The 24,714-nt window shown below is 48.3% G+C and overlaps 37 non-coding genes across 37 annotated transcripts; all 37 read left to right on the forward strand.

Annotated features, from left to right (window-relative positions):
* The first annotated feature begins 6 nt into the window (after nt 1-6).
* LOC130619038 (U5 spliceosomal RNA) lies at nt 7-127 on the forward strand. Its single transcript, XR_008979782.1, has one exon. It is a non-coding gene; the product is annotated as a U5 spliceosomal RNA (small nuclear RNA).
* A 549-nt stretch (nt 128-676) lies between these two features.
* On the forward strand, nt 677-797 carry LOC130619039 (U5 spliceosomal RNA). Its single transcript, XR_008979783.1, has one exon. It is a non-coding gene; the product is annotated as a U5 spliceosomal RNA (small nuclear RNA).
* Nucleotides 798-1,346: 549 nt separating this feature from the next.
* LOC130619041 (U5 spliceosomal RNA) lies at nt 1,347-1,467 on the forward strand. Its single transcript, XR_008979784.1, has one exon. It is a non-coding gene; the product is annotated as a U5 spliceosomal RNA (small nuclear RNA).
* Nucleotides 1,468-2,015: 548 nt separating this feature from the next.
* LOC130619042 (U5 spliceosomal RNA) lies at nt 2,016-2,136 on the forward strand. Its single transcript, XR_008979785.1, has one exon. It is a non-coding gene; the product is annotated as a U5 spliceosomal RNA (small nuclear RNA).
* A 549-nt stretch (nt 2,137-2,685) lies between these two features.
* LOC130619043 (U5 spliceosomal RNA) lies at nt 2,686-2,806 on the forward strand. The gene has a single exon (XR_008979786.1). It is a non-coding gene; the product is annotated as a U5 spliceosomal RNA (small nuclear RNA).
* A 548-nt stretch (nt 2,807-3,354) lies between these two features.
* LOC130619044 (U5 spliceosomal RNA) lies at nt 3,355-3,475 on the forward strand. Its single transcript, XR_008979787.1, has one exon. It is a non-coding gene; the product is annotated as a U5 spliceosomal RNA (small nuclear RNA).
* Nucleotides 3,476-4,023: 548 nt separating this feature from the next.
* Nucleotides 4,024-4,144, forward strand: LOC130618796 (U5 spliceosomal RNA). Its single transcript, XR_008979541.1, has one exon. It is a non-coding gene; the product is annotated as a U5 spliceosomal RNA (small nuclear RNA).
* A 549-nt stretch (nt 4,145-4,693) lies between these two features.
* Nucleotides 4,694-4,814, forward strand: LOC130619046 (U5 spliceosomal RNA). The gene has a single exon (XR_008979790.1). It is a non-coding gene; the product is annotated as a U5 spliceosomal RNA (small nuclear RNA).
* Nucleotides 4,815-5,362: 548 nt separating this feature from the next.
* On the forward strand, nt 5,363-5,483 carry LOC130619047 (U5 spliceosomal RNA). The gene has a single exon (XR_008979791.1). It is a non-coding gene; the product is annotated as a U5 spliceosomal RNA (small nuclear RNA).
* A 549-nt stretch (nt 5,484-6,032) lies between these two features.
* On the forward strand, nt 6,033-6,153 carry LOC130619048 (U5 spliceosomal RNA). Its single transcript, XR_008979792.1, has one exon. It is a non-coding gene; the product is annotated as a U5 spliceosomal RNA (small nuclear RNA).
* Nucleotides 6,154-6,702: 549 nt separating this feature from the next.
* Nucleotides 6,703-6,823, forward strand: LOC130619787 (U5 spliceosomal RNA). Its single transcript, XR_008980526.1, has one exon. It is a non-coding gene; the product is annotated as a U5 spliceosomal RNA (small nuclear RNA).
* Nucleotides 6,824-7,372: 549 nt separating this feature from the next.
* On the forward strand, nt 7,373-7,493 carry LOC130619049 (U5 spliceosomal RNA). The gene has a single exon (XR_008979793.1). It is a non-coding gene; the product is annotated as a U5 spliceosomal RNA (small nuclear RNA).
* A 548-nt stretch (nt 7,494-8,041) lies between these two features.
* On the forward strand, nt 8,042-8,162 carry LOC130619050 (U5 spliceosomal RNA). Its single transcript, XR_008979794.1, has one exon. It is a non-coding gene; the product is annotated as a U5 spliceosomal RNA (small nuclear RNA).
* A 548-nt stretch (nt 8,163-8,710) lies between these two features.
* On the forward strand, nt 8,711-8,831 carry LOC130619052 (U5 spliceosomal RNA). Its single transcript, XR_008979795.1, has one exon. It is a non-coding gene; the product is annotated as a U5 spliceosomal RNA (small nuclear RNA).
* Nucleotides 8,832-9,379: 548 nt separating this feature from the next.
* Nucleotides 9,380-9,500, forward strand: LOC130619788 (U5 spliceosomal RNA). Its single transcript, XR_008980527.1, has one exon. It is a non-coding gene; the product is annotated as a U5 spliceosomal RNA (small nuclear RNA).
* A 549-nt stretch (nt 9,501-10,049) lies between these two features.
* LOC130619053 (U5 spliceosomal RNA) lies at nt 10,050-10,170 on the forward strand. Its single transcript, XR_008979796.1, has one exon. It is a non-coding gene; the product is annotated as a U5 spliceosomal RNA (small nuclear RNA).
* A 548-nt stretch (nt 10,171-10,718) lies between these two features.
* Nucleotides 10,719-10,839, forward strand: LOC130619054 (U5 spliceosomal RNA). Its single transcript, XR_008979797.1, has one exon. It is a non-coding gene; the product is annotated as a U5 spliceosomal RNA (small nuclear RNA).
* Nucleotides 10,840-11,387: 548 nt separating this feature from the next.
* LOC130619055 (U5 spliceosomal RNA) lies at nt 11,388-11,508 on the forward strand. Its single transcript, XR_008979798.1, has one exon. It is a non-coding gene; the product is annotated as a U5 spliceosomal RNA (small nuclear RNA).
* A 549-nt stretch (nt 11,509-12,057) lies between these two features.
* Nucleotides 12,058-12,178, forward strand: LOC130619056 (U5 spliceosomal RNA). The gene has a single exon (XR_008979800.1). It is a non-coding gene; the product is annotated as a U5 spliceosomal RNA (small nuclear RNA).
* A 549-nt stretch (nt 12,179-12,727) lies between these two features.
* On the forward strand, nt 12,728-12,848 carry LOC130619058 (U5 spliceosomal RNA). The gene has a single exon (XR_008979802.1). It is a non-coding gene; the product is annotated as a U5 spliceosomal RNA (small nuclear RNA).
* A 546-nt stretch (nt 12,849-13,394) lies between these two features.
* Nucleotides 13,395-13,515, forward strand: LOC130619059 (U5 spliceosomal RNA). Its single transcript, XR_008979803.1, has one exon. It is a non-coding gene; the product is annotated as a U5 spliceosomal RNA (small nuclear RNA).
* Nucleotides 13,516-14,064: 549 nt separating this feature from the next.
* On the forward strand, nt 14,065-14,185 carry LOC130619060 (U5 spliceosomal RNA). Its single transcript, XR_008979804.1, has one exon. It is a non-coding gene; the product is annotated as a U5 spliceosomal RNA (small nuclear RNA).
* Nucleotides 14,186-14,734: 549 nt separating this feature from the next.
* Nucleotides 14,735-14,855, forward strand: LOC130619061 (U5 spliceosomal RNA). Its single transcript, XR_008979805.1, has one exon. It is a non-coding gene; the product is annotated as a U5 spliceosomal RNA (small nuclear RNA).
* Nucleotides 14,856-15,404: 549 nt separating this feature from the next.
* On the forward strand, nt 15,405-15,525 carry LOC130619063 (U5 spliceosomal RNA). Its single transcript, XR_008979806.1, has one exon. It is a non-coding gene; the product is annotated as a U5 spliceosomal RNA (small nuclear RNA).
* A 549-nt stretch (nt 15,526-16,074) lies between these two features.
* LOC130619064 (U5 spliceosomal RNA) lies at nt 16,075-16,195 on the forward strand. Its single transcript, XR_008979807.1, has one exon. It is a non-coding gene; the product is annotated as a U5 spliceosomal RNA (small nuclear RNA).
* Nucleotides 16,196-16,743: 548 nt separating this feature from the next.
* Nucleotides 16,744-16,864, forward strand: LOC130619065 (U5 spliceosomal RNA). Its single transcript, XR_008979808.1, has one exon. It is a non-coding gene; the product is annotated as a U5 spliceosomal RNA (small nuclear RNA).
* A 549-nt stretch (nt 16,865-17,413) lies between these two features.
* LOC130619666 (U5 spliceosomal RNA) lies at nt 17,414-17,534 on the forward strand. Its single transcript, XR_008980405.1, has one exon. It is a non-coding gene; the product is annotated as a U5 spliceosomal RNA (small nuclear RNA).
* Nucleotides 17,535-18,082: 548 nt separating this feature from the next.
* Nucleotides 18,083-18,203, forward strand: LOC130619066 (U5 spliceosomal RNA). The gene has a single exon (XR_008979809.1). It is a non-coding gene; the product is annotated as a U5 spliceosomal RNA (small nuclear RNA).
* Nucleotides 18,204-18,752: 549 nt separating this feature from the next.
* Nucleotides 18,753-18,873, forward strand: LOC130619067 (U5 spliceosomal RNA). The gene has a single exon (XR_008979811.1). It is a non-coding gene; the product is annotated as a U5 spliceosomal RNA (small nuclear RNA).
* Nucleotides 18,874-19,421: 548 nt separating this feature from the next.
* On the forward strand, nt 19,422-19,542 carry LOC130619069 (U5 spliceosomal RNA). Its single transcript, XR_008979812.1, has one exon. It is a non-coding gene; the product is annotated as a U5 spliceosomal RNA (small nuclear RNA).
* Nucleotides 19,543-20,090: 548 nt separating this feature from the next.
* LOC130619768 (U5 spliceosomal RNA) lies at nt 20,091-20,211 on the forward strand. Its single transcript, XR_008980507.1, has one exon. It is a non-coding gene; the product is annotated as a U5 spliceosomal RNA (small nuclear RNA).
* A 548-nt stretch (nt 20,212-20,759) lies between these two features.
* On the forward strand, nt 20,760-20,880 carry LOC130619071 (U5 spliceosomal RNA). The gene has a single exon (XR_008979814.1). It is a non-coding gene; the product is annotated as a U5 spliceosomal RNA (small nuclear RNA).
* A 548-nt stretch (nt 20,881-21,428) lies between these two features.
* Nucleotides 21,429-21,549, forward strand: LOC130619072 (U5 spliceosomal RNA). The gene has a single exon (XR_008979815.1). It is a non-coding gene; the product is annotated as a U5 spliceosomal RNA (small nuclear RNA).
* Nucleotides 21,550-22,098: 549 nt separating this feature from the next.
* LOC130619974 (U5 spliceosomal RNA) lies at nt 22,099-22,219 on the forward strand. The gene has a single exon (XR_008980709.1). It is a non-coding gene; the product is annotated as a U5 spliceosomal RNA (small nuclear RNA).
* Nucleotides 22,220-22,767: 548 nt separating this feature from the next.
* Nucleotides 22,768-22,888, forward strand: LOC130619073 (U5 spliceosomal RNA). The gene has a single exon (XR_008979816.1). It is a non-coding gene; the product is annotated as a U5 spliceosomal RNA (small nuclear RNA).
* Nucleotides 22,889-23,436: 548 nt separating this feature from the next.
* LOC130619861 (U5 spliceosomal RNA) lies at nt 23,437-23,557 on the forward strand. The gene has a single exon (XR_008980598.1). It is a non-coding gene; the product is annotated as a U5 spliceosomal RNA (small nuclear RNA).
* Nucleotides 23,558-24,104: 547 nt separating this feature from the next.
* LOC130619075 (U5 spliceosomal RNA) lies at nt 24,105-24,225 on the forward strand. The gene has a single exon (XR_008979817.1). It is a non-coding gene; the product is annotated as a U5 spliceosomal RNA (small nuclear RNA).
* The last annotated feature ends 489 nt before the right edge of the window (nt 24,226-24,714 follow it).

The following is a 24,714-nucleotide window of genomic DNA, read 5'->3' on the forward strand; positions in this document are numbered from 1 at the left end:
TTACGACAACTCTGGGCTTTCTTCAGTTCACGCACAAATCTTTCGCCTTTTACTAAAGATTTCCGTGGAGAAGGCCAAAACGATGAGTATATAGACGATTTTTCTACTGTCTCGCTTCGGCGGGACGATCACTAGTCTAAATGAAAAAACGTGCAGGAGGCCATACGCGGGCCTATCTCTCATCTCGCTCACAGAGACTTGGTAAGCACGGTCCACTCAATGGCTTTCCAAATGCGAAGAGTGAAGGCCGCAGACGGCAGGGGTTGAGCCAAGGGCCTTTCGGCCGTATCCCGCTCACAAGTTTTTTTTTTTTTTTTAGCAGAATAATACATACGAGCTAATCAAAATCGGCTCGAGGAAAGAAATAAAGTTCAGAGACAACCAAAGGAGTCGAACTGCAGTAGAAACAAACTAGATGTAACGCAAGCCACTAGTACGACGTATTGCCTACAGGGACCACACTCTCCGAGACAGCGAACGCAACTTCCTAGTGATTCACGCGAACGCACTCAACTAGGTGATGTAGATCAGAAAGGTGAAAGTCCTTGTGTCAAGTCTACACCTCACGATGCAGCACCTTTTAAGCGTCCTCTACGAACTGACACACTGGCAAGCGGCACACCACAAGCAAAGGTTAAGTCGGCTCGAAGGCACAACAGGTCGCGCCGACTTACGACAACTCTGGGCTTTCTTCAGTTCACGCACAAATCTTTCGCCTTTTACTAAAGATTTCCGTGGAGAAGGCCAAAACGATGAGTATATAGACGATTTTTCTACTGTCTCGCTTCGGCGGGACGATCACTAGTCTAAATGAAAAAACGTGCAGGAGGCCATACGCGGGCCTATCTTTCATCTCGCTCACAGAGACTTGGTAAGCACGGTCCACTCAATGGCTTTCCAAATGCGAAGAGTGAAGGCCGCAGACGGCAGGGGTTGAGCCAAGGGCCTTTCGGCCGTATCCCGCTCACAAGTTTTTTTTTTTTTTTTAGCAGAATAATACATACGAGCTAATCAAAATCGGCTCGAGGAAAGAAATAAAGTTCAGAGACAACCAAAGGAGTCGAACTGCAGTAGAAACAAACTAGATGTAACGCAAGCCACTAGTACGACGTATTGCCTACAGGGACCACACTCTCCGAGACAGCGAACGCAACTTCCTAGTGATTCACGCGAACGCACTCAACTAGGTGATGTAGATCAGAAAGTTGAAAGTCCTTGTGTCAAGTCTACACCTCACGATGCAGCACCTTTTAAGCGTCCTCTACGAACGGACACACTGGCAAGCGGCACACCACAAGCAAAGGTTAAGTCGGCTCGAAGGCACAACAGGTCGCGCCGACTTACGACAACTCTGGGCTTTCTTCAGTTCACGCACAAATCTTTCGCCTTTTACTAAAGATTTCCGTGGAGAAGGCCAAAACGATGAGTATATAGACGATTTTTCTACTGTCTCGCTTCGGCGGGACGATCACTAGTCTAAATGAAAAAACGTGCAGGAGGCCATACGCGGGCCTATCTCTCATCTCGCTCACAGAGACTTGGTAAGCACGGTCCACTCAATGGCTTTCCAAATGCGAAGAGTGAAGGCCGCAGACGGCAGGGGTTGAGCCAAGGGCCTTTCGGCCGTATCCCGCTCACAAGTCTTTTTTTTTTTTTAGCAGAATATTACATACGAGCTAATCAAAATCGGCTCGAGGAAAGAAATAAAGTTCAGAGACAACCAAAGGAGTCGAACTGCAGTAGAAACAAACTAGATGTAACGCAAGCCACTAGTACGACGTATTGCCTACAGGGACCACACTCTCCGAGACAGCGAACGCAACTTCCTAGTGATTCACGCGAACGCACTCAACTAGGTGATGTAGATCAGAAAGGTGAAAGTCCTTGTGTCAAGTCTACACCTCACGATGCAGCACCTTTTAAGCGTCCTCTACGAACGGACACACTGGCAAGCGGCACACCACAAGCAAAGGTTAAGTCGGCTCGAAGGCACAACAGGTCGCGCCGACTTACGACAACTCTGGGCTTTCTTCAGTTCACGCACAAATCTTTCGCCTTTTACTAAAGATTTCCGTGGAGAAGGCCAAAACGATGAGTATATAGACGATTTTTCTACTGTCTCGCTTCGGCGGGACGATCACTAGTCTAAATGAAAAAACGTGCAGGAGGCCATACGCGGGCCTATCTCTCATCTCGCTCACAGAGACTTGGTAAGCACGGTCCACTCAATGGCTTTCCAAATGCGAAGAGTGAAGGCCGCAGACGGCAGGGGTTGAGCCAAGGTCCTTTCGGCCGTATCCCGCTCACAAGTTTTTTTTTTTTTTTTAGCAGAATAATACATACGAGCTAATCAAAATCGGCTCGAGGAAAGAAATAAAGTTCAGAGACAACCAAAGGTGTCGAACTGCAGTAGAAACAAACTAGATGTAACGCAAGCCACTAGTACGACGTATTGCCTACAGGGACCACACTCTCCGAGACAGCGAACGCAACTTCCTAGTGATTCACGCGAACGCACTCAACTAGGTGATGTAGATCAGAAAGGTGAAAGTCCTTGTGTCAAGTCTACACCTCACGATGCAGCACCTTTTAAGCGTCCTCTACGAACGGACACACTGGCAAGCGGCACACCACAAGCAAAGGTTAAGTCGGCTCGAAGGCACAACAGGTCGCGCCGACTTACGACAACTCTGGGCTTTCTTCAGTTCACGCACAAATCTTTCGCCTTTTACTAAAGATTTCCGTGGAGAAGGCCAAAACGATGAGTATATAGACGATTTTTCTACTGTCTCGCTTCGGCGGGACGATCACTAGTCTAAATGAAAAAACGTGCAGGAGGCCATACGCGGGCCTATCTCTCATCTCGCTCACAGAGACTTGGTAAGCACGGTCCACTCAATGGCTTTCCAAATGCGAAGAGTGAAGGCCGCAGACGGCAGGGGTTGAGCCAAGGGCCTTTCGGCCGTATCCCGCTCACAAGTTTTTTTTTTTTTTTAGCAGAATATTACATACGAGCTAATCAAAATCGGCTCGAGGAAAGAAATAAAGTTCAGAGACAACCAAAGGAGTCGAACTGCAGTAGAAACAAACTAGATGTAACGCAAGCCACTAGTACGACGTATTGCCTACAGGGACCACACTCTCCGAGACAGCGAACGCAACTTCCTAGTGATTCACGCGAACGCACTCAACTAGGTGATGTAGATCAGAAAGGTGAAAGTCCTTGTGTCAAGTCTACACCTCACGATGCAGCACCTTTTAAGCGTCCTCTACGAACGGACACACTGGCAAGCGGCACACCACAAGCAAAGGTTAAGTCGGCTCGAAGGCACAACAGGTCGCGCCGACTTACGACAACTCTGGGCTTTCTTCAGTTCACGCACAAATCTTTCGCCTTTTACTAAAGATTTCCGTGGAGAAGGCCAAAACGATGAGTATATAGACGATTTTTCTACTGTCTCGCTTCGGCGGGACGATCACTAGTCTAAATGAAAAAACGTGCAGGAGGCCATACGCGGGCCTATCTCTCATCTCGCTCACAGAGACTTGGTAAGCACGGTCCACTCAATGGCTTTCCAAATGCGAAGAGTGAAGGCCGCAGACGGCAGGGGTTGAGCCAAGGGCCTTTCGGCCGTATCCCGCTCACAAGTTTTTTTTTTTTTTTAGCAGAATAATACATACGAGCTAATCAAAATCGGCTCGAGGAAAGAAATAAAGTTCAGAGACAACCAAAGGAGTCGAACTGCAGTAGAAACAAACTAGATGTAACGCAAGCCACTAGTACGACGTATTGCCTACAGGGACCACACTCTCCGAGACAGCGAACGCAACTTCCTAGTGATTCACGCGAACGCACTCAACTAGGTGATGTAGATCAGAAAGGTGAAAGTCCTTGTGTCAAGTCTACACCTCACGATGCAGCACCTTTTAAGCGTCCTCTACGAACGGACACACTGGCAAGCGGCACACCACAAGCAAAGGTTAAGTCGGCTCGAAGGCACAACAGGTCGCGCCGACTTACGAAAACTCTGGGCTTTCTTCAGTTCACGCACAAATCTTTCGCCTTTTACTAAAGATTTCCGTGGAGAAGGCCAAAACGATGAGTATATAGACGATTTTTCTACTGTCTCGCTTCGGCGGGACGATCACTAGTCTAAATGAAAAAACGTGCAGGAGGCCATACGCGGGCCTATCTCTCATCTCGCTCACAGAGACTTGGTAAGCACGGTCCACTCAATGGCTTTCCAAATGCGAAGAGTGAAGGCCGCAGACGGCAGGGGTTGAGCCAAGGGCCTTTCGGCTGTATCCCGCTCACAAGTTTTTTTTTTTTTTTTAGCAGAATAATACATACGAGCTAATCAAAATCGGCTCGAGGAAAGAAATAAAGTTCAGAGACAACCAAAGGAGTCGAACTGCAGTAGAAACAAACTAGATGTAACGCAAGCCACTAGTACGACGTATTGCCTACAGGGACCACACTCTCCGAGACAGCGAACGCAACTTCCTAGTGATTCACGCGAACGCACTCAACTAGGTGATGTAGATCAGAAAGGTGAAAGTCCTTGTGTCAAGTCTACACCTCACGATGCAGCACCTTTTAAGCGTCCTCTACGAACGGACACACTGGCAAGCGGCACACCACAAGCAAAGGTTAAGTCGGCTCGAAGGCACAACAGGTCGCGCCGACTTACGACAACTCTGGGCTTTCTTCAGTTCACGCACAAATCTTTCGCCTTTTACTAAAGATTTCCGTGGAGAAGGCCAAAACGATGAGTATATAGACGATTTTTCTACTGTCTCGCTTCGGCGGGACGATCAATAGTCTAAATGAAAAAACGTGCAGGAGGCCATACGCGGGCCTATCTCTCATCTCGCTCACAGAGACTTGGTAAGCACGGTCCACTCAATGGCTTTCCAAATGCGAAGAGTGAAGGCCGCAGACGGCAGGGGTTGAGCCAAGGGCCTTTCGGCCGTATCCCGCTCACAAGTTTTTTTTTTTTTTTAGCAGAATAATACATACGAGCTAATCAAAATCGGCTCGAGGAAAGAAATAAAGTTCAGAGACAACCAAAGGAGTCGAACTGCAGTAGAAACAAACTAGATGTAACGCAAGCCACTAGTACGACGTATTGCCTACAGGGACCACACTCTCCGAGACAGCGAACGCAACTTCCTAGTGATTCACGCGAACGCACTCAACTAGGTGATGTAGATCAGAAAGGTGAAAGTCCTTGTGTCAAGTCTACACCTCACGATGCAACACCTTTTAAGCGTCCTCTACGAACGGACACACTGGCAAGCGGCACACCACAAGCAAAGGTTAAGTCGGCTCGAAGGCACAACAGGTCGCGCCGACTTACGACAACTCTGGGCTTTCTTCAGTTCACGCACAAATCTTTCGCCTTTTACTAAAGATTTCCGTGGAGAAGGCCAAAACGATGAGTATATAGACGATTTTTCTACTGTCTCGCTTCGGCGGGACGATTACTAGTCTAAATGAAAAAACGTGCAGGAGGCCATACGCGGGCCTATCTCTCATCTCGCTCACAGAGACTTGGTAAGCACGGTCCACTCAATGGCTTTCCAAATGCGAAGAGTGAAGGCCGCAGACGGCAGGGGTTGAGCCAAGGGCCTTTCGGCCGTATCCCGCTCACAAGTTTTTTTTTTTTTTTTAGCAGAATAATACATACGAGCTAATCAAAATCGGCTCGAGGAAAGAAATAAAGTTCAGAGACAACCAAAGGAGTCGAACTGCAGTAGAAACAAACTAGATGTAACGCAAGCCACTAGTACGACGTATTGCCTACAGGGACCACACTCTCCGAGACAGCGAACGCAACTTCCTAGTGATTCACGCGAACGCACTCAACTAGGTGATGTAGATCAGAAAGGTGAAAGTCCTTGTGTCAAGTCTACACCTCACGATGCAGCACCTTTTAAGCGTCCTCTACGAACGGACACACTGGCAAGCGGCACACCACAAGCAAAGGTTAAGTCGGCTCGAAGGCACAACAGGTCGCGCCGACTTACGACAACTCTGGGCTTTCTTCAGTTCACGCACAAATCTTTCGCCTTTTACTAAAGATTTCCGTGGAGAAGGCCAAAACGATGAGTATATAGACGATTTTTCTACTGTCTCGCTTCGGCGGGACGATCACTAGTCTAAATGAAAAAACGTGCAGGAGGCCATACGCGGGCCTATCTCTCATCTCGCTCACAGAGACTTGGTAAGCACGGTCCACTCAATGGCTTTCCAAATGCGAAGAGTGAAGGCCGCAGACGGCAGGGGTTGAGCCAAGGGCCTTTCGGCCGTATCCCGCTCACAAGTTTTTTTTTTTTTTTTAGCAGAATAATACATACGAGCTAATCAAAATCGGCTCGAGGAAAGAAATAAAGTTCAGAGACAACCAAAGGAGTCGAACTGCAGTAGAAACAAACTAGATGTAACGCAAGCCACTAGTACGACGTATTGCCTACAGGGACCACACTCTCCGAGACAGCGAACGCAACTTCCTAGTGATTCACGCGAACGCACTCAACTAGGTGATGTAGATCAGAAAGGTGAAAGTCCTTGTGTCAAGTCTACACCTCACGATGCAGCACCTTTTAAGCGTCCTCTACGAACGGACACACTGGCAAGCGGCACACCACAAGCAAAGGTTAAGTCGGCTCGAAGGCACAACAGGTCGCGCCGACTTACGACAACTCTGGGCTTTCTTCAGTTCACGCACAAATCTTTCGCCTTTTACGAAAGATTTCCGTGGAGAAGGCCAAAACGATGAGTATATAGACGATTTTTCTACTGTCTCGCTTCGGCGGGACGATCACTAGTCTAAATGAAAAAACGTGCAGGAGGCCATACGCGGGCCTATCTCTCATCTCGCTCACAGAGACTTGGTAAGCACGGTCCACTCAATGGCTTTCCAAATGCGAAGAGTGAAGGCCGCAGACGGCAGGGGTTGAGCCAAGGGCCTTTCGGCCGTATCCCGCTCACAAGTTTTTTTTTTTTTTTTAGCAGAATAATACATACGAGCTAATCAAAATCGGCTCGAGGAAAGAAATAAAGTTCAGAGACAACCAAAGGAGTCGAACTGCAGTAGAAACAAACTAGATGTAACGCAAGCCACTAGTACGACGTATTGCCTACAGGGACCACACTCTCCGAGACAGCGAACGCAACTTCCTAGTGATTCACGCGAACGCACTCAACTAGGTGATGTAGATCAGAAAGGTGAAAGTCCTTGTGTCAAGTCTACACCTCACGATGCAGCACCTTTTAAGCGTCCTCTACGAACGGACACACTGGCAAGCGGCACACCACAAGCAAAGGTTAAGTCGGCTCGAAGGCACAACAGGTCGCGCCGACTTACGACAACTCTGGGCTTTCTTCAGTTCACGCACAAATCTTTCGCCTTTTACTAAAGATTTCCGTGGAGAAGGCCAAAACGATGAGTATATAGACGATTTTTCTACTGTCTCGCTTCGGCGGGACGATCACTAGTCTAAATGAAAAAACGTGCAGGAGGCCATACGCGGGCCTATCTCTCATCTCGCTCACAGAGACTTGGTAAGCACGGTCCACTCAATGGCTTTCCAAATGCGAAGAGTGAAGGCCGCAGACGGCAGGGGTTGAGCCAAGGGCCTTTCGGCCGTATCCCGCTCACAAGTTTTTTTTTTTTTTTAGCAGAATAATACATACGAGCTAATCAAAATCGGCTCGAGGAAAGAAATAAAGTTCAGAGACAACCAAAGGAGTCGAACTGCAGTAGAAACAAACTAGATGTAACGCAAGCCACTAGTACGACGTATTGCCTACAGGGACCACACTCTCCGAGACAGCGAACGCAACTTCCTAGTGATTCACGCGAACGCACTCAACTAGGTGATGTAGATCAGAAAGGTGAAAGTCCTTGTGTCAAGTCTACACCTCACGATGCAGCACCTTTTAAGCGTCCTCTACGAACGGACACACTGGCAAGCGGCACACCACAAGCAAAGGTTAAGTCGGCTCGAAGGCACAACAGGTCGCGCCGACTTACGACAACTCTGGGCTTTCTTCAGTTCACGCACAAATCTTTCGCCTTTTACTAAAGATTTCCGTGGAGAAGGCCAAAACGATGAGTATATAGACGATTTTTCTACTGTCTCGCTTCGGCGGGACGATCACTAGTCTAAATGAAAAAACGTGCAGGAGGCCATACGCGGGCCTATCTCTCATCTCGCTCACAGAGACTTGGTAAGCACGGTCCACTCAATGTCTTTCCAAATGCGAAGAGTGAAGGCCGCAGACGGCAGGGGTTGAGCCAAGGGCCTTTCGGCCGTATCCCGCTCACAAGTTTTTTTTTTTTTTTAGCAGAATAATACATACGAGCTAATCAAAATCGGCTCGAGGAAAGAAATAAAGTTCAGAGACAACCAAAGGAGTCGAACTGCAGTAGAAACAAACTAGATGTAACGCAAGCCACTAGTACGACGTATTGCCTACAGGGACCACACTCTCCGAGACAGCGAACGCAACTTCCTAGTGATTCACGCGAACGCACTCAACTAGGTGATGTAGATCAGAAAGGTGAAAGTCCTTGTGTCAAGTCTACACCTCACGATGCAGCACCTTTTAAGCGTCCTCTACGAACGGACACACTGGCAAGCGGCACACCACAAGCAAAGGTTAAGTCGGCTCGAAGGCACAACAGGTCGCGCCGACTTACGACAACTCTGGGCTTTCTTCAGTTCACGCACAAATCTTTCGCCTTTTACTAAAGATTTCCGTGGAGAAGGCCAAAACGATGAGTATATAGACGATTTTTCTACTGTCTCGCTTCGGCGGGACGATCACTAGTCTAAATGAAAAAACGTGCAGGAGGCCATACGCGGGCCTATCTCTCATCTCGCTCACAGAGACTTGGTAAGCACGGTCCACTCAATGTCTTTCCAAATGCGAAGAGTGAAGGCCGCAGACGGCAGGGGTTGAGCCAAGGGCCTTTCGGCCGTATCCCGCTCACAAGTTTTTTTTTTTTTTTAGCAGAATAATACATACGAGCTAATCAAAATCGGCTCGAGGAAAGAAATAAAGTTCAGAGACAACCAAAGGAGTCGAACTGCAGTAGAAACAAACTAGATGTAACGCAAGCCACTAGTACGACGTATTGCCTACAGGGACCACACTCTCCGAGACAGCGAACGCAACTTCCTAGTGATTCACGCGAACGCACTCAACTAGGTGATGTAGATCAGAAAGGTGAAAGTCCTTGTGTCAAGTCTACACCTCACGATGCAGCACCTTTTAAGCGTCCTCTACGAACGGACACACTGGCAAGCGGCACACCACAAGCAAAGGTTAAGTCGGCTCGAAGGCACAACAGGTCGCGCCGACTTACGACAACTCTGGGCTTTCTTCAGTTCACGCACAAATCTTTCGCCTTTTACGAAAGATTTCCGTGGAGAAGGCCAAAACGATGAGTATATAGACGATTTTTCTACTGTCTCGCTTCGGCGGGACGATCACTAGTCTAAATGAAAAAACGTGCAGGAGGCCATACGCGGGCCTATCTCTCATCTCGCTCACAGAGACTTGGTAAGCACGGTCCACTCAATGGCTTTCCAAATGCGAAGAGTGAAGGCCGCAGACGGCAGGGGTTGAGCCAAGGGCCTTTCGGCCGTATCCCGCTCACAAGTTTTTTTTTTTTTTTTAGCAGAATAATACATACGAGCTAATCAAAATCGGCTCGAGGAAAGAAATAAAGTTCAGAGACAACCAAAGGAGTCGAACTGCAGTAGAAACAAACTAGATGTAACGCAAGCCACTAGTACGACGTATTGCCTACAGGGACCACACTCTCCGAGACAGCGAACGCAACTTCCTAGTGATTCACGCGAACGCACTCAACTAGGTGATGTAGATCAGAAAGGTGAAAGTCCTTGTGTCAAGTCTACACCTCACGATGCAGCACCTTTTAAGCGTCCTCTACGAACGGACACACTGGCAAGCGGCACACCACAAGCAAAGGTTAAGTCGGCTCGAAGGCACAACAGGTCGCGCCGACTTACGACAACTCTGGGCTTTCTTCAGTTCACGCACAAATCTTTCGCCTTTTACTAAAGATTTCCGTGGAGAAGGCCAAAACGATGAGTATATAGACGATTTTTCTACTGTCTCGCTTCGGCGGGACGATCACTAGTCTAAATGAAAAAACGTGCAGGAGGCCATACGCGGGCCTATCTCTCATCTCGCTCACAGAGACTTGGTAAGCACGGTCCACTCAATGGCTTTCCAAATGCGAAGAGTGAAGGCCGCAGACGGCAGGGGTTGAGCCAAGGGCCTTTCGGCCGTATCCCGCTCACAAGTTTTTTTTTTTTTTTAGCAGAATAATACATACGAGCTAATCAAAATCGGCTCGAGGAAAGAAATAAAGTTCAGAGACAACCAAAGGAGTCGAACTGCAGTAGAAACAAACTAGATGTAACGCAAGCCACTAGTACGACGTATTGCCTACAGGGACCACACTCTCCGAGACAGCGAACGCAACTTCCTAGTGATTCACGCGAACGCACTCAACTAGGTGATGTAGATCAGAAAGGTGAAAGTCCTTGTGTCAAGTCTACACCTCACGATGCAGCACCTTTTAAGCGTCCTCTACGAACGGACACACTGGCAAGCGGCACACCACAAGCAAAGGTTAAGTCGGCTCGAAGGCACAACAGGTCGCGCCGACTTACGACAACTCTGGGCTTTCTTCAGTTCACGCACAAATCTTTCGCCTTTTACTAAAGATTTCCGTGGAGAAGGCCAAAACGATGAGTATATAGACGATTTTTCTACTGTCTCGCTTCGGCGGGACGATCACTAGTCTAAATGAAAAAACGTGCAGGAGGCCATACGCGGGCCTATCTCTCATCTCGCTCACAGAGACTTGGTAAGCACGGTCCACTCAATGTCTTTCCAAATGCGAAGAGTGAAGGCCGCAGACGGCAGGGGTTGAGCCAAGGGCCTTTCGGCCGTATCCCGCTCACAAGTTTTTTTTTTTTTTTAGCAGAATAATACATACGAGCTAATCAAAATCGGCTCGAGGAAAGAAATAAAGTTCAGAGACAACCAAAGGAGTCGAACTGCAGTAGAAACAAACTAGATGTAACGCAAGCCACTAGTACGACGTATTGCCTACAGGGACCACACTCTCCGAGACAGCGAACGCAACTTCCTAGTGATTCACGCGAACGCACTCAACTAGGTGATGTAGATCAGAAAGGTGAAAGTCCTTGTGTCAAGTCTACACCTCACGATGCAGCACCTTTTAAGCGTCCTCTACGAACGGACACACTGGCAAGCGGCACACCACAAGCAAAGGTTAAGTCGGCTCGAAGGCACAACAGGTCGCGCCGACTTACGACAACTCTGGGCTTTCTTCAGTTCACGCACAAATCTTTCGCCTTTTACTAAAGATTTCCGTGGAGAAGGCCAAAACGATGAGTATATAGACGATTTTTCTACTGTCTCGCTTCGGCGGGACGATCACTAGTCTAAATGAAAAAACGTGCAGGAGGCCATACGCGGGCCTATCTCTCATCTCGCTCACAGAGACTTGGTAAGCACGGTCCACTCAATGTCTTTCCAAATGCGAAGAGTGAAGGCCGCAGACGGCAGGGGTTGAGCCAAGGGCCTTTCGGCCGTATCCCGCTCACAAGTTTTTTTTTTTTTTTTAGCAGAATAATACATACGAGCTAATCAAAATCGGCTCGAGGAAAGAAATAAAGTTCAGAGACAACCAAAGGAGTCGAACTGCAGTAGAAACAAACTAGATGTAACGCAAGCCACTAGTACGACGTATTGCCTACAGGGACCACACTCTCCGAGACAGCGAACGCAACTTCCTAGTGATTCACGCGAACGCACTCAACTAGGTGATGTAGATCAGAAAGGTGAAAGTCCTTGTGTCAAGTCTACACCTCACGATGCAGCACCTTTTAAGCGTCCTCTACGAACGGACACACTGGCAAGCGGCACACCACAAGCAAAGGTTAAGTCGGCTCGAAGGCACAACAGGTCGCGCCGACTTACGACAACTCTGGGCTTTCTTCAGTTCACGCACAAATCTTTCGCCTTTTACTAAAGATTTCCGTGGAGAAGGCCAAAACGATGAGTATATAGACGATTTTTCTACTGTCTCGCTTCGGCGGGACGATCACTAGTCTAAATGAAAAAACGTGCAGGAGGCCATACGCGGGCCTATCTCTCATCTCGCTCACAGAGACTTGGTAAGCACGGTCCACTCAATGGCTTTCCAAATGCGAAGAGTGAAGGCCGCAGACGGCAGGGGTTGAGCCAAGGGCCTTTCGGCCGTATCCCGCTCACAAGTTTTTTTTTTTTTTTTAGCAGAATAATACATACGAGCTAATCAAAATCGGCTCGAGGAAAGAAATAAAGTTCAGAGACAACCAAAGGAGTCGAACTGCAGTAGAAACAAACTAGATGTAACGCAAGCCACTAGTACGACGTATTGCCTACAGGGACCACACTCTCCGAGACAGCGAACGCAACTTCCTAGTGATTCACGCGAACGCACTCAACTAGGTGATGTAGATCAGAAAGGTGAAAGTCCTTGTGTCAAGTCTACACCTCACGATGCAGCACCTTTTAAGCGTCCTCTACGAACGGACACACTGGCAAGCGGCACACCACAAGCAAAGGTTAAGTCGGCTCGAAGGCACAACAGGTCGCGCCGACTTACGACAACTCTGGGCTTTCTTCAGTTCACGCACAAATCTTTCGCCTTTTACTAAAGATTTCCGTGGAGAAGGCCAAAACGATGAGTATATAGACGATTTTTCTACTGTCTCGCTTCGGCGGGACGATCACTAGTCTAAATGAAAAAACGTGCAGGAGGCCATACGCGGGCCTATCTCTCATCTCGCTCACAGAGACTTGGTAAGCACGGTCCACTCAATGTCTTTCCAAATGCGAAGAGTGAAGGCCGCAGACGGCAGGGGTTGAGCCAAGGGCCTTTCGGCCGTATCCCGCTCACAAGTTTTTTTTTTTTTAGCAGAATAATACATACGAGCTAATCAAAATCGGCTCGAGGAAAGAAATAAAGTTCAGAGACAACCAAAGGAGTCGAACTGCAGTAGAAACAAACTAGATGTAACGCAAGCCACTAGTACGACGTATTGCCTACAGGGACCACACTCTCCGAGACAGCGAACGCAACTTCCTAGTGATTCACGCGAACGCACTCAACTAGGTGATGTAGATCAGAAAGGTGAAAGTCCTTGTGTCAAGTCTACACCTCACGATGCAGCACCTTTTAAGCGTCCTCTACGAACGGACACACTGGCAAGCGGCACACCACAAGCAAAGGTTAAGTCGGCTCGAAGGCACAACAGGTCGCGCCGACTTACGACAACTCTGGGCTTTCTTCAGTTCACGCACAAATCTTTCGCCTTTTACTAAAGATTTCCGTGGAGAAGGCCAAAACGATGAGTATATAGACGATTTTTCTACTGTCTCGCTTCGGCGGGACGATCACTAGTCTAAATGAAAAAACGTGCAGGAGGCCATACGCGGGCCTATCTCTCATCTCGCTCACAGAGACTTGGTAAGCACGGTCCACTCAATGGCTTTCCAAATGCGAAGAGTGAAGGCCGCAGACGGCAGGGGTTGAGCCAAGGGCCTTTCGGCCGTATCCCGCTCACAAGTTTTTTTTTTTTTTTTAGCAGAATAATACATACGAGCTAATCAAAATCGGCTCGAGGAAAGAAATAAAGTTCAGAGACAACCAAAGGAGTCGAACTGCAGTAGAAACAAACTAGATGTAACGCAAGCCACTAGTACGACGTATTGCCTACAGGGACCACACTCTCCGAGACAGCGAACGCAACTTCCTAGTGATTCACGCGAACGCACTCAACTAGGTGATGTAGATCAGAAAGGTGAAAGTCCTTGTGTCAAGTCTACACCTCACGATGCAGCACCTTTTAAGCGTCCTCTACGAACGGACACACTGGCAAGCGGCACACCACAAGCAAAGGTTAAGTCGGCTCGAAGGCACAACAGGTCGCGCCGACTTACGACAACTCTGGGCTTTCTTCAGTTCACGCACAAATCTTTCGCCTTTTACTAAAGATTTCCGTGGAGAAGGCCAAAACGATGAGTATATAGACGATTTTTCTACTGTCTCGCTTCGGCGGGACGATCACTAGTCTAAATGAAAAAACGTGCAGGAGGCCATACGCGGGCCTATCTCTCATCTCGCTCACAGAGACTTGGTAAGCACGGTCCACTCAATGGCTTTCCAAATGCGAAGAGTGAAGGCCGCAGACGGCAGGGGTTGAGCCAAGGGCCTTTCGGCCGTATCCCGCTCACAAGTTTTTTTTTTTTTTTTAGCAGAATAATACATACGAGCTAATCAAAATCGGCTCGAGGAAAGAAATAAAGTTCAGAGACAACCAAAGGAGTCGAACTGCAGTAGAAACAAACTAGATGTAACGCAAGCCACTAGTACGACGTATTGCCTACAGGGACCACACTCTCCGAGACAGCGAACGCAACTTCCTAGTGATTCACGCGAACGCACTCAACTAGGTGATGTAGATCAGAAAGGTGAAAGTCCTTGTGTCAAGTCTACACCTCACGATGCAGCACCTTTTAAGCGTCCTCTACGAACGGACACACTGGCAAGCGGCACACCACAAGCAAAGGTTAAGTCGGCTCGAAGGCACAACAGGTCGCGCCGACTTACGACAACTCTGGGCTTTCTTCAGTTCACGCACAAATCTTTCGCCTTTTACTAAAGATTTCCGTGGAGAAGGCCAAAACGATGAGTATATAGACGATTTTTCTACTGTCTCGCTTCGGCGGGACGATCACTAGTCTAAATGAAAAAACGTGCAGGAGGCCATACGCGGGCCTATCTCTCATCTCGCTCACAGAGACTTGGTAAGCACGGTCCACTCAATGGCTTTCCAAATGCGAAGAGTGAAGGCCGCAGACGGCAGGGGTTGAGCCAAGGGCCTTTCGGCCGTATCCCGCTCACAAGTTTTTTTTTTTTTTTTAGCAGAATAATACATACGAGCTAATCAAAATCGGCTCGAGGAAAGAAATAAAGTTCAGAGACAACCAAAGGAGTCGAACTGCAGTAGAAACAAACTAGATGTAACGCAAGCCACTAGTACGACGTATTGCCTACAGGGACCACACTCTCCGAGACAGCGAACGCAACTTCCTAGTGATTCACGCGAACGCACTCAACTAGGTGATGTAGATCAGAAAGGTGAAAGTCCTTGTGTCAAGTCTACACCTCACGATGCAGCACCTTTTAAGCGTCCTCTACGAACGGACACACTGGCAAGCGGCACACCACAAGCAAAGGTTAAGTCGGCTCGAAGGCACAACAGGTCGCGCCGACTTACGACAACTCTGGGCTTTCTTCAGTTCACGCACAAATCTTTCGCCTTTTACTAAAGATTTCCGTGGAGAAGGCCAAAACGATGAGTATATAGACGATTTTTCTACTGTCTCGCTTCGGCGGGACGATCACTAGTCTAAATGAAAAAACGTGCAGGAGGCCATACGCGGGCCTATCTCTCATCTCGCTCACAGAGACTTGGTAAGCACGGTCCACTCAATGGCTTTCCAAATGCGAAGAGTGAAGGCCGCAGACGGCAGGGGTTGAGCCAAGGGCCTTTCGGCCGTATCCCGCTCACAAGTTTTTTTTTTTTTTTTAGCAGAATATTACATACGAGCTAATCAAAATCGGCTCGAGGAAAGAAATAAAGTTCAGAGACAACCAAAGGAGTCGAACTGCAGTAGAAACAAACTAGATGTAACGCAAGCCACTAGTACGACGTATTGCCTACAGGGACCACACTCTCCGAGACAGCGAACGCAACTTCCTAGTGATTCACGCGAACGCACTCAACTAGGTGATGTAGATCAGAAAGGTGAAAGTCCTTGTGTCAAGTCTACACCTCACGATGCAGCACCTTTTAAGCGTCCTCTACGAACGGACACACTGGCAAGCGGCACACCACAAGCAAAGGTTAAGTCGGCTCGAAGGCACAACAGGTCGCGCCGACTTACGACAACTCTGGGCTTTCTTCAGTTCACGCACAAATCTTTCGCCTTTTACTAAAGATTTCCGTGGAGAAGGCCAAAACGATGAGTATATAGACGATTTTTCTACTGTCTCGCTTCGGCGGGACGATCACTAGTCTAAATGAAAAAACGTGCAGGAGGCCATACGCGGGCCTATCTCTCATCTCGCTCACAGAGACTTGGTAAGCACGGTCCACTCAATGGCTTTCCAAATGCGAAGAGTGAAGGCCGCAGACGGCAGGGGTTGAGCCAAGGGCCTTTCGGCCGTATCCCGCTCACAAGTTTTTTTTTTTTTTTAGCAGAATAATACATACGAGCTAATCAAAATCGGCTCGAGGAAAGAAATAAAGTTCAGAGACAACCAAAGGAGTCGAACTGCAGTAGAAACAAACTAGATGTAACGCAAGCCACTAGTACGACGTATTGCCTACAGGGACCACACTCTCCGAGACAGCGAACGCAACTTCCTAGTGATTCACGCGAACGCACTCAACTAGGTGATGTAGATCAGAAAGGTGAAAGTCCTTGTGTCAAGTCTACACCTCACGATGCAGCACCTTTTAAGCGTCCTCTACGAACGGACACACTGGCAAGCGGCACACCACAAGCAAAGGTTAAGTCGGCTCGAAGGCACAACAGGTCGCGCCGACTTACGACAACTCTGGGCTTTCTTCAGTTCACGCACAAATCTTTCGCCTTTTACTAAAGATTTCCGTGGAGAAGGCCAAAACGATGAGTATATAGACGATTTTTCTACTGTCTCGCTTCGGCGGGACGATCACTAGTCTAAATGAAAAAACGTGCAGGAGGCCATACGCGGGCCTATCTCTCATCTCGCTCACAGAGACTTGGTAAGCACGGTCCACTCAATGGCTTTCCAAATGCGAAGAGTGAAGGCCGCAGACGGCAGGGGTTGAGCCAAGGGCCTTTCGGCCGTATCCCGCTCACAAGTTTTTTTTTTTTTTTTAGCAGAATATTACATACGAGCTAATCAAAATCGGCTCGAGGAAAGAAATAAAGTTCAGAGACAACCAAAGGAGTCGAACTGCAGTAGAAACAAACTAGATGTAACGCAAGCCACTAGTACGACGTATTGCCTACAGGGACCACACTCTCCGAGACAGCGAACGCAACTTCCTAGTGATTCACGCGAACGCACTCAACTAGGTGATGTAGATCAGAAAGGTGAAAGTCCTTGTGTCAAGTCTACACCTCACGATGCAGCACCTTTTAAGCGTCCTCTACGAACGGACACACTGGCAAGCGGCACACCACAAGCAAAGGTTAAGTCGGCTCGAAGGCACAACAGGTCGCGCCGACTTACGACAACTCTGGGCTTTCTTCAGTTCACGCACAAATCTTTCGCCTTTTACTAAAGATTTCCGTGGAGAAGGCCATAACGATGAGTATATAGACGATTTTTCTACTGTCTCGCTTCGGCGGGACGATCACTAGTCTAAATGAAAAAACGTGCAGGAGGCCATACGCGGGCCTATCTCTCATCTCGCTCACAGAGACTTGGTAAGCACGGTCCACTCAATGGCTTTCCAAATGCGAAGAGTGAAGGCCGCAGACGGCAGGGGTTGAGCCAAGGGCCTTTCGGCCGTATCCCGCTCACAAGTTTTTTTTTTTTTTTAGCAGAATAATACATACGAGCTAATCAAAATCGGCTCGAGGAAAGAAATAAAGTTCAGAGACAACCAAAGGAGTCGAACTGCAGTAGAAACAAACTAGATGTAACGCAAGCCACTAGTACGACGTATTGCCTACAGGGACCACACTCTCCGAGACAGCGAACGCAACTTCCTAGTGATTCACGCGAACGCACTCAACTAGGTGATGTAGATCAGAAAGGTGAAAGTCCTTGTGTCAAGTCTACACCTCACGATGCAGCACCTTTTAAGCGTCCTCTACGAACGGACACACTGGCAAGCGGCACACCACAAGCAAAGGTTAAGTCGGCTCGAAGGCACAACAGGTCGCGCCGACTTACGACAACTCTGGGCTTTCTTCAGTTCACGCACAAATCTTTCGCCTTTTACTAAAGATTTCCGTGGAGAAGGCCAAAACGATGAGTATATAGACGATTTTTCTACTGTCTCGCTTCGGCGGGACGATCACTAGTCTAAATGAAAAAACGTGCAGGAGGCCATACGCGGGCCTATCTCTCATCTCGCTCACAGAGACTTGGTAAGCACGGTCCACTCAATGGCTTTCCAAATGCGAAGAGTGAAGGCCGCAGACGGCAGGGGTTGAGCCAAGGGCCTTTCGGCCGTATCCCGCTCACAAGTTTTTTTTTTTTTTTTAGCAGAATAATACATACGAGCTAATCAAAATCGGCTCGAGGAAAGAAATAAAGTTCAGAGACAACCAAAGGAGTCGAACTGCAGTAGAAACAAACTAGATGTAACGCAAGCCACTAGTACGACGTATTGCCTACAGGGACCACACTCTCCGAGACAGCAAACGCAACTTCCTAGTGATTCACGCGAACGCACTCAACTAGGTGATGTAGATCAGAAAGGTGAAAGTCCTTGTGTCAAGTCTACACCTCACGATGCAGCACCTTTTAAGCGTCCTCTACGAACGGACACACTGGCAAGCGGCACACCACAAGCAAAGGTTAAGTCGGCTCGAAGGCACAACAGGTCGCGCCGACTTACGACAACTCTGGGCTTTCTTCAGTTCACGCACAAATCTTTCGCCTTTTACTAAAGATTTCCGTGGAGAAGGCCAAAACGATGAGTATATAGACGATTTTTCTACTGTCTCGCTTCGGCGGGACGATCACTAGTCTAAATGAAAAAACGTGCAGGAGGCCATACGCGGGCCTATCTCTCATCTCGCTCACAGAGACTTGGTAAGCACGGTCCATTCAATGGCTTTCCAAATGCGAAGAGTGAAGGCCGCAGACGGCAGGGGTTGAGCCAAGGGCCTTTCGGCCGTATCCCGCTCACAAGTTTTTTTTTTTTTTTAGCAGAATAATACATACGAGCTAATCAAAATCGGCTCGAGGAAAGAAATAAAGTTCAGAGACAACCAAAGGAGTCGAACTGCAGTAGAAACAAACTAGATGTAACGCAAGCCACTAGTACGACGTATTGCCTACAGGGACCACACTCTCCGAGACAGCGAACGCAACTTCCTAGTGATTCACGCGAACGCACTCAACTAGGTGATGTAGATCAGAAAGGTGAAAGTCCTTGTGTCAAGTCTACACCTCACGATGCAGCACCTTTTAAGCGTCCTCTACGAACGGACACACTGGCAAGCGGCACACCACAAGCAAAGGTTAAGTCGGCTCGAAGGCACAACAGGTCGCGCCGACTTACGACAACTCTGGGCTTTCTTCAGTTCACGCACAAATCTTTCGCCTTTTACTAAAGATTTCCGTGGAGAAGGCCAAAACGATGAGTATATAGACGATTTTTCTACTGTCTCGCTTCGGCGGGACGATCACTAGTCTAAATGAAAAAACGTGCAGGAGGCCATACGCGGGCCTATCTCTCATCTCGCTCACAGAGACTTGGTAAGCACGGTCCATTCAATGGCTTTCCAAATGCGAAGAGTGAAGGCCGCAGACGGCAGGGGTTGAGCCAAGGGCCTTTCGGCCGTATCCCGCTCACAAGTTTTTTTTTTTTTTTAGCAGAATAATACATACGAGCTAATCAAAATCGGCTCGAGGAAAGAAATAAAGTTCAGAGACAACCAAAGGAGTCGAACTGCAGTAGAAACAAACTAGATGTAACGCAAGCCACTAGTACGACGTATTGCCTACAGGGACCACACTCTCCGAGACAGCGAACGCAACTTCCTAGTGATTCACGCGAACGCACTCAACTAGGTGATGTAGATCAGAAAGGTGAAAGTCCTTGTGTCAAGTCTACACCTCACGATGCAGCACCTTTTAAGCGTCCTCTACGAACGGACACACTGGCAAGCGGCACACCACAAGCAAAGGTTAAGTCGGCTCGAAGGCACAACAGGTCGCGCCGACTTACGACAACTCTGGGATTTCTTCAGTTCACGCACAAATCTTTCGCCTTTTACTAAAGATTTCCGTGGAGAAGGCCAAAACGATGAGTATATAGACGATTTTTCTACTGTCTCGCTTCGGCGGGACGATCACTAGTCTAAATGAAAAAACGTGCAGGAGGCCATACGCGGGCCTATCTCTCATCTCGCTCACAGAGACTTGGTAAGCACGGTCCACTCAATGGCTTTCCAAATGCGAAGAGTGAAGGCCGCAGACGGCAGGGGTTGAGCCAAGGGCCTTTCGGCCGTATCCCGCTCACAAGTTTTTTTTTTTTTTTAGCAGAATAATACATACGAGCTAATCAAAATCGGCTCGAGGAAAGAAATAAAGTTCAGAGACAACCAAAGGAGTCGAACTGCAGTAGAAACAAACTAGATGTAACGCAAGCCACTAGTACGACGTATTGCCTACAGGGACCACACTCTCCGAGACAGCGAACGCAACTTCCTAGTGATTCACGCGAACGCACTCAACTAGGTGATGTAGATCAGAAAGGTGAAAGTCCTTGTGTCAAGTCTACACCTCACGATGCAGCACCTTTTAAGCGTCCTCTACGAACGGACACACTGGCAAGCGGCACACCACAAGCAAAGGTTAAGTCGGCTCGAAGGCACAACAGGTCGCGCCGACTTACGACAACTCTGGGCTTTCTTCAGTTCACGCACAAATCTTTCGCCTTTTACTAAAGATTTCCGTGGAGAAGGCCAAAACGATGAGTATATAGACGATTTTTCTACTGTCTCGCTTCGGCGGGACGATCACTAGTCTAAATGAAAAAACGTGCAGGAGGCCATACGCGGGCCTATCTCTCATCTCGCTCACAGAGACTTGGTAAGCACGGTCCACTCAATGGCTTTCCAAATGCGAAGAGTGAAGGCCGCAGACGGCAGGGGTTGAGCCAAGGGCCTTTCGGCCGTATCCCGCTCACAAGTTTTTTTTTTTTTTTAGCAGAATAATACATACGAGGTAATCAAAATCGGCTCGAGGAAAGAAATAAAGTTCAGAGACAACCAAAGGAGTCGAACTGCAGTAGAAACAAACTAGATGTAACGCAAGCCACTAGTACGACGTATTGCCTACAGGGACCACACTCTCCGAGACAGCGAACGCAACTTCCTAGTGATTCACGCGAACGCACTCAACTAGGTGATGTAGATCAGAAAGGTGAAAGTCCTTGTGTCAAGTCTACACCTCACGATGCAGCACCTTTTAAGCGTCCTCTACGAACGGACACACTGGCAAGCGGCACACCACAAGCAAAGGTTAAGTCGGCTCGAAGGCACAACAGGTCGCGCCGACTTACGACAACTCTGGGCTTTCTTCAGTTCACGCACAAATCTTTCGCCTTTTACTAAAGATTTCCGTGGAGAAGGCCAAAACGATGAGTATATAGACGATTTTTCTACTGTCTCGCTTCGGCGGGACGATCACTAGTCTAAATGAAAAAACGTGCAGGAGGCCATACGCGGGCCTATCTCTCATCTCGCTCACAGAGACTTGGTAAGCACGGTCCACTCAATGGCTTTCCAAATGCGAAGAGTGAAGGCCGCAGACGGCAGGGGTTGAGCCAAGGGCCTTTCGGCCGTATCCCGCTCACAAGTTTTTTTTTTTTTTTTAGCAGAATAATACATACGAGCTAATCAAAATCGGCTCGAGGAAAGAAATAAAGTTCAGAGACAACCAAAGGAGTCGAACTGCAGTAGAAACAAACTAGATGTAACGCAAGCCACTAGTACGACGTATTGCCTACAGGGACCACACTCTCCGAGACAGCGAACGCAACTTCCTAGTGATTCACGCGAACGCACTCAACTAGGTGATGTAGATCAGAAAGGTGAAAGTCCTTGTGTCAAGTCTACACCTCACGATGCAGCACCTTTTAAGCGTCCTCTACGAACGGACACACTGGCAAGCGGCACACCACAAGCAAAGGTTAAGTCGGCTCGAAGGCACAACAGGTCGCGCCGACTTACGACAACTCTGGGCTTTCTTCAGTTCACGCACAAATCATTCGCCTTTCACTAAAGATTTCCGTGGAGAAGGCCAAAACGATGAGTATATAGACGATTTTTCTACTGTCTCGCTTCGGCGGGACGATCACTAGTCTAAATGAAAAAACGTGCAGGAGGCCATACGCGGGCCTATCTCTCATCTCGCTCACAGAGACTTGGTAAGCACGGTCCACTCAATGGCTTTCCAAATGCGAAGAGTGAAGGCCGCAGACGGCAGGGGTTGAGCCAAGGGCCTTTCGGCCGTATCCCGCTCACAAGTTTTTTTTTTTTTTTAGCAGAATAATACATACGAGCTAATCAAAATCGGCTCGAGGAAAGAAATAAAGTTCAGAGACAACCAAAGGAGTCGAACTGCAGTAGAAACAAACTAGATGTAACGCAAGCCACTAGTACGACGTATTGCCTACAGGGACCACACTCTCCGAGACAGCGAACGCAACTTCCTAGTGATTCACGCGAACGCACTCAACTAGGTGATGTAGATCAGAAAGGTGAAAGTCCTTGTGTCAAGTCTACACCTCACGATGCAGCACCTTTTAAGCGTCCTCTACGAACGGACACACTGGCAAGCGGCACACCACAAGCAAAGGTTAAGTCGGCTCGAAGGCACAACAGGTCGCGCCGACTTACGACAACTCTGGGCTTTCTTCAGTTCACGCACAAATCTTTCGCCTTTTACTAAAGATTTCCGTGGAGAAGGCCAAAACGATGAGTATATAGACGATTTTTCTACTGTCTCGCTTCGGCGGGACGATCACTAGTCTAAATGAAAAAACGTGCAGGAGGCCATACGCGGGCCTATCTCTCATCTCGCTCACAGAGACTTGGTAAGCACGGTCCACTCAATGGCTTTCCAAATGCGAAGAGTGAAGGCCGCAGACGGCAGGGGTTGAGCCAAGGGCCTTTCGGCCGTATCCCGCTCACAAGTTTTTTTTTTTTTTTAGCAGAATATTACATACGAGCTAATCAAAATCGGCTCGAGGAAAGAAATAAAGTTCAGAGACAACCAAAGGAGTCGAACTGCAGTAGAAACAAACTAGATGTAACGCAAGCCACTAGTACGACGTATTGCCTACAGGGACCACACTCTCCGAGACAGCGAACGCAACTTCCTAGTGATTCACGCGAACGCACTCAACTAGGTGATGTAGATCAGAAAGGTGAAAGTCCTTGTGTCAAGTCTACACCTCACGATGCAGCACCTTTTAAGCGTCCTCTACGAACGGACACACTGGCAAGCGGCACACCACAAGCAAAGGTTAAGTCGGCTCGAAGGCACAACAGGTCGCGCCGACTTACGACAACTCTGGGCTTTCTTCAGTTCACGCACAAATCTTTCGCCTTTTACTAAAGATTTTCGTGGAGAAGGCCAAAACGATGAGTATATAGACGATTTTTCTACTGTCTCGCTTCGGCGGGACGATCACTAGTCTAAATGAAAAAACGTGCAGGAGGCCATACGCGGGCCTATCTCTCATCTCGCTCACAGAGACTTGGTAAGCACGGTCCACTCAATGGCTTTCCAAATGCGAAGAGTGAAGGCCGCAGACGGCAGGGGTTGAGCCAAGGGCCTTTCGGCCGTATCCCGCTCACAAGTTTTTTTTTTTTTTAGCAGAATAATACATACGAGCTAATCAAAATCGGCTCGAGGAAAGAAATAAAGTTCAGAGACAACCAAAGGAGTCGAACTGCAGTAGAAACAAACTAGATGTAACGCAAGCCACTAGTACGACGTATTGCCTACAGGGACCACACTCTCCGAGACAGCGAACGCAACTTCCTAGTGATTCACGCGAACGCACTCAACTAGGTGATGTAGATCAGAAAGGTGAAAGTCCTTGTGTCAAGTCTACACCTCACGATGCAGCACCTTTTAAGCGTCCTCTACGAACGGACACACTGGCAAGCGGCACACCACAAGCAAAGGTTAAGTCGGCTCGAAGGCACAACAGGTCGCGCCGACTTACGACAACTCTGGGCTTTCTTCAGTTCACGCACAAATCTTTCGCCTTTTACTAAAGATTTCCGTGGAGAAGGCCAAAACGATGAGTATATAGACGATTTTTCTACTGTCTCGCTTCGGCGGGACGATCACTAGTCTAAATGAAAAAACGTGCAGGAGGCCATACGCGGGCCTATCTCTCATCTCGCTCACAGAGACTTGGTAAGCACGGTCCACTCAATGGCTTTCCAAATGCGAAGAGTGAAGGCCGCAGACGGCAGGGGTTGAGCCAAGGGCCTTTCGGCCGTATCCCGCTCACAAGTTTTTTTTTTTTTTTTAGCAGAATATTACATACGAGCTAATCAAAATCGGCTCGAGGAAAGAAATAAAGTTCAGAGACAACCAAAGGAGTCGAACTGCAGTAGAAACAAACTAGATGTAACGCAAGCCACTAGTACGACGTATTGCCTACAGGGACGACACTCTCCGAGACAGCGAACGCAACTTCCTAGTGATTCACGCGAACGCACTCAACTAGGTGATGTAGATCAGAAAGGTGAAAGTCCTTGTGTCAAGTCTACACCTCACGATGCAGCACCTTTTAAGCGTCCTCTACGAACGGACACACTGGCAAGCG

Source organism: Hydractinia symbiolongicarpus, chromosome 11 (genome assembly GCF_029227915.1).
Source record: "Hydractinia symbiolongicarpus strain clone_291-10 chromosome 11, HSymV2.1, whole genome shotgun sequence".
Classification (NCBI taxonomy): Eukaryota; Metazoa; Cnidaria; class Hydrozoa; order Anthoathecata; family Hydractiniidae; genus Hydractinia; species Hydractinia symbiolongicarpus.